Source organism: Brassica oleracea, chromosome C9, assembly GCF_000695525.1.
Source record: "Brassica oleracea var. oleracea cultivar TO1000 chromosome C9, BOL, whole genome shotgun sequence".
Lineage (NCBI taxonomy): Eukaryota > Viridiplantae > Streptophyta > Magnoliopsida > Brassicales > Brassicaceae > Brassica > Brassica oleracea.
Window position 1 is genome coordinate 20,522,607 of NC_027756.1, and position 6,359 is coordinate 20,528,965.

Sequence of the window (6,359 nt, forward strand, 5' to 3'; positions counted from 1 at the left end):
TTTCCATCGTAATGTACTGATCTTTTAGACCTTCAATGAGATGATGGAATATAATACTTATAGCCCTATACCGATTCTTATCGGTCTCATTGTTGCCCTTGATGATTGTATCACCAAGTCCCTTTGACCTTAAACTGATCTTTGTATCTAGCGCCCACTGCAAGTAGTTATCTCCGGAGAGATTAAGGGCTGCATAGTCTCTGTTTGAGATTTTCGACATCTGAATCACATCATCATTTACAATTTAGGTTCACAATGTGATCATGTGGCCGCATGGTATATTAACAAGCTCGGCCACAAACTTGTCTTACGCATTTATGAGAAATAATAAATCTAATCGACCATGGTGCGAACAATCATAATTTATGATTCTATGTATGACAGAGAGATTAAGGCGACACGGCCATATGCTTTATCAGATTCGAATTCGTATGTTCTATATGCTGGTCGATCTTATTAAGACAGTGTGAATGCAATCCATATTCAGATTCATATGTATGCAAGTAATCTAAAACAATCCTAGGGTTTCCGATTTAAACACTAGTAGGACTCGATTTCAAAAATTAAGGTTTCAAGGCCTTTAAGATTTAAATTCTAGATGAGATTATTTCAATCAATCTAACAATCCTAAACCTCAGATTTTATCAATTCAATCAATCAATCAAAAATAAAATTGGATTCAAGTTTAGGTTTAGGGTTTTTCGATTCCAAAATTAGGGTTTCTTAAATTATGATCAGGAACAATCAATAAAACAATCAACAAGTTCTAAGGAATCGGATCTATGTCTAGTTATAAGATTTTTAGATTTTAATTATGTAATTTCTAGGGTTTCATCAAGAACAAAGTTTCAATAATAATGGATTAGGGTTTTGATCTTTCTAGGTTCTCAGATTAAGTTATACCTTTGCTTTGTAGAGGTTTAGAACTGGACCACCAAAGAAAAGGAGCGAGAACGGACGGAGCTTCAAGACGGGATGAACGGACGCTTGCAGTCTCCAATCGGGTCGCGGGACCGGGACGGACACGAGCTGTCGGCTTGTCTTGGGTGCGAGGTCTCTCGGACGCGGGTCGTGTGCTGATCGGGTTTCGCCTGAGCTGGAACGTGAGCTGGGGACGTCGAATCCGAACGGACAGGGTACGTCTGTGAGGTGAGATGGATCGTCTGAGTTTAGAACAAACGAAGAACGTCCTTAGGGTTTTAAAGTCGGCGGTTTTAGGCTTTTAGGTTTCGATTTTGTCTCAGGGTTCTAGAGGCTATCGTGCTGATAACGTGTTGTAAAAGAATGGGGAAACTGTATGTATTATTTCTGAATATAAGTTCCATTTATATAGGGGATACAAAAAACAGATAAATGGAAAGAGTATAAAACCTAATCCAAGAGGAAATAGGAAAAATATTAAAGATAACAAGAAAAAGAAAACATTCTAATCCTAAGTCGGCCAAGGCTGGACGACTTAATACTAAGTCGTCCAAGCCCAGTCGACCTAATACTAAGTCGGCCAAGTAGCCGACTCTTTCTCTCTCTTTGTCGCGGCCGCGGCTGGGCCTGGTCGTGACTGACGGACCTTCTCTTCTGATCTTGGTTAATAGGAATTCACTCCATGATTTATAACATTAGTTAATATCTATGACTATTTATATTATCTTCACATTTTTGAGGGTATTGTAAGGGTCATAATTAGTTGATATCTATGACTTAAAATAATCTTCAAAATATTGAGGGTAATGTTTTACTAGACTGTACCGAATCTGGCTGGCCATTAGACGGAAAAGAGTGCGTGTCGTTCACCTTGTGGCTAACCAAGAAGGTTATGGATTGCATCAACCGTGGTTGAGTAACGTCCGTAAGGATGTCAATCAGAGAAGTAGCCAAAACGCCCGTGTTAGTGTGTCCAAATATAACCCAAATCTAACCGACACTGAGATATTGTTTCGATCCAACCCATAAAATACGGTTCAGTTAAAGTTTCCAAAAGCGTTTAGATACATGTCCTCCATACGAACAAGTATTTGCGTTTAATCTTTTAACTTTCATGTTCTTAAGCTATTGCATCAGATATTATCTTATTTTTCCTTGAAATTGTTGTTTCTCTCTATGCTGGGGCATCTAAATATTTTGGACCGACGATGAATATCTACTACTGAAAGAAAAGATTGAAATCTCAGATTCGGACTCCATGATCTGTGTATGCTAGTAGAGGATTTTACAAACGATGAAACCACAAAGTCTAACCGAATGATAATAATAACTGATAAGTGATGGATGAATCACTCTGGTTGGAGAGCTGAAGTAAATGAAATACCAAAAGAGGAACCAATTTTAATTCTTGAAAACATTATCTAGATAGAAAGAATAAACGAGGTTGGATCTATTATTAACGTCGAACTTTTTCTATGTAATCGTTGTCATTTTGCGCTGTAGTGGTTGTGTTTTTTTTTTTTTTTTGATAAACTCTATCGGCTGATCCGGTCGGTCCCGGAAGGAACACACTTAGTGAGACAGAGTGGACTACCCCGAAAGCGTACCACACTGACTGATCCGAGTTTGGAATACCTTCCGACTAATGCTAGAGGGTGAACCAATCATCTGTTATGGTCCACAGTGTAAACCACTCGGACCGAAGCCCAAAACCAGACTGATACAGTATTTTAGCATCTGTCAGTGGTTGTGTTTTTATTAGCATGAATGTGAATTGTAAGCATATCATATACTTTGTTTGTATTTAAGCACTACTCGTGCATTACCTTTTCTAACTCTTTTTAACCTTGTCTCCTCCATTAGTTCCATCGCCTCATCTCCACCGTCCGGCTCTATACTCCATTATTCCATCAGGATCTTTGTAAAATAATTAGCTCGCAGTTCTATAATAGGGTCACGAGTTTTTTTACCGTTTCGTTCTTTCTGCTCTGTAGCTTCAACAGGATAAACTTTTGTATTGCGTACAAAATTATTTGACGTTGTACTTATATACTTTTTTAATTATTATATACTTATAGTATTTTCCTTATATAAAAGTACTATTTCCTCTGTTTCATTATAAGTGTCGTTTTAAGTTTCGGCACACGGATTAGGGAAACAATTAATTTTGTATATTTCCTATAAAAAAAATATTATTTCATATACACCTAACCATATTTCAACCAATAGAAAAATAAATTTTGCATAAAATAAATAAATTTTGCATTGAAAATCGAAAACGACACTTATTTTGTAACGAAAAAAATTCTCTAAAACGACACTTAATATGAAACGCAGGGAGTATTACATTTGATTGAGACTCCACATTGTTTTGGAATTACGTAACAATAAATCACTATTTTCTACAATTTGTTGTAAAAGAATGGAGAATATTGTCTGTGTTTATTAATGATCAATAGAGGTTCATTTATATAAGGATTACAAGATAAGTAAAAAGAAAATTATCCAAAACCTAATACAACTGAAAATAGGAAAACTACTAAAACAGAGAAAAGAAAACTTGTGAAGTCTTGGCCGACTGGGAACTTGGCCGCCTCTCTTCCACACGGTTGGGCCTTGGTTATGGGCCATCCACTTAATGATTTATAACACTCCCCCTTGGATGCCATAACCATATGGGTTTGTATCATGCACGATGTTGCCTCATTAAAACCTTCTAGGAAAACCAAAAACCCAGCGTGGGAAAAATAGAAACCATAGATAGGAAAAAAAGTACAACGCATGAAACTCCCCCTGATGAATGCATCACTGAAGATCCTTCAGTTGGCGCATTCTTATCTGATGAACAAGTTTCTTGCACGTTGAGGTTGGCAAAGACTTGGTGAAAAGATCGGCTGAATTATCACTGGACCGAACTTGAACCACTTGAACTTCTTTTGCCTACTACAAATCGTGGGTGAAGAAGAATGTGGGTAAGATATGCTTCGTTCTATCTCCCTTGATGTATCCATCTTTGAGCTGAGCTATGCAAGCTGCATTGTCCTCATAGATGATCGTTGGCTTTTCTTGTCCCACGGCTAAACCACTCTCTACACGGACGTGGCCGGTCATGTTCCTCAACCACACAAGCTCACGGCTTGCTTCATACATTGCTATGATCTCGGCATGATTAGAGGACGTGGCCACTAAGGATTGTTTTGTGGACCGCCAACATACTGCAGCTCCACCATATATAAACACATATCCTGTTTGAGATCTAGCATTATGTGGGTCAGATAAATACCCAGCATCTGCATATCCGACCAAATTTTCTCCTGGCCGGTCGGTATAGAACAATCCGAGATCTTTTGTTCCTTGTAGATATCTGAACAAGTGTTTTATTCCATTCCAGTGCCTTTGAGTTGGACAAGAGCTAAATCTAGATAATAGATTCACGGAAAAACAAATGTCTGGTCTAGTGTGGCTAGCCAAGTACATTAAAGCTCCAATGGCACTTAAGTAAGGCACCTCCGGCCCGAGCACTTCCTCGTATGGTTTCTTTGGTCCAAACAGATCCTTCTCTAGGTCTAAGGACCTCACGACCATAGGACTCGACAACGGATGAGCCTGGTCCATATTAAACTTCTTGGGTATCTTTTATGTATATGCCAACTGATGCACAAGGATTCCACTGTTTACATACTCAAGTTGCAGTCCCAAACAGAACTTAGTTTTTCCTAAGTCTTTTATTTCGAATTCTCTCTTTAGACATTCGACTGTTTGAGAAATCTCTTCAGAGGTTCCTATAATGTTCAGGTCGTCCACATAAACCGACATGATTACAAAGCCCTTGTTGTCGAATTTCTTGATAAAAATACATGGACTTATTGGATCATTTTTATAACCCTCTTTCACTAGGTACTCTGATAATCTATTGTACCACATTCGACCTGATTGTTTCAAACCGTACAAGGCTTTATTCAGCTTAATAAAATGATGTTCTCGAGAACCTTTCTTATCTTTGAGCTCAATACTCTCTGGAACTCTCATATAGATTTTATTTCCAATGGGCCATACAGATATGCAGTCACTACATCCATTAGGCGTAAATCAAGTTTTTCTTTTACGGCCAGACTGATTAGAAATCGCAATGTAGTTGCATCCACCACAGGGGAGTAAGCCTCCTCATAATCTATTCCTGGTCTCTGTGAGAATCCTTGTGCAACAAGCCGTGCTTTATATCTCACTACTTTTCCTTTCTCATTTCTTTTCCTCACAAAGACCCATTTGTATCCCACTGGTTTGACATCTCTTGGTGTCACGATTATAGGGCCAAAAACGCCTCTTTTCTTTAATGATTCTAACTCCACATTTATAGCTTCTTTCCATTTGATCCAATATGATCTTTGCATGCATTCATATATGGACGTGGGTTCTAGATCCTCATCTATTTCCATGATCTCTAGTGCTACTTTATATGCAAATATATCATCGACGTCGATATCTTTTCTATTCCATTTCGTTCCAGACATTATATAATTGATAGAGATCTCTTGATTATCCAGACCTAGCGTTCCATGAAGTTCAGCGTCCCGAACCTCATTATATGGAACAGCCGGTTCATTTGGCGTGGCCGGCCCACTCGGCTCGGCCGTTCTGGTTGGCTCGACCGGTCCATCAATGTCATGGACGGTTTCCTTAATGCTCTCGGGTCCGACACCTCTCTTGGACTTTCGAGGCTGTTTATCTTTGGAACCAATAGGTCTACCACGTTTTAGATGTTGTTTAGACTATGTAGCCACTTGACCTTGTCCCTTCTGGACATCTATTCTTATAGGTGCATTACAAGCCGGTATGTATGACTTTGTCACTCTATTCGGGTAAACAAATGAATCTGGCAACTGATTAGCTAGCTTTTGAAGATGTATTATCTTTTGGACTTCCATATCACATTCTTTAGTCTGAGGATCTTGCCAAGATATTGATGGTCGAGACCATTCGATTTCATTGCTCAACCGGCCATTATCTCCCCCTAAGGTCGGATATGTAGACTCATCAAACTGTGAGTCTGCGTATCTGGCCTTAAACAAATCACCGGTTGTTGGCTCAAGATACTTTATGATGGTTGGGGAGTCATATCCAACGTATATTCTCATCCTCCTTTGTGGTCCTATTTTAGTTCTCTGTGGTGGAGTAATTTGAACATAAATGTCACATCCAAATGTTTTGATGTGGGACACGTCTGGCTCATGACCCGTGAGTAATTGGGATGGTGAATATCTATGCTCACTAGATGGCCTGATACGAATCAGTTCTGCTGCATGTAATATTGCATGTCCCCATGCTGATACCGGGAGTTTAGACCTCATGAGTATTGGTCGGGCAATCAGCTGTATGCGTTTAATAAAAGACTCAGCCAAGCCGTTCTGTGTATGTACATGTGCCACAGAGTGTTCCAC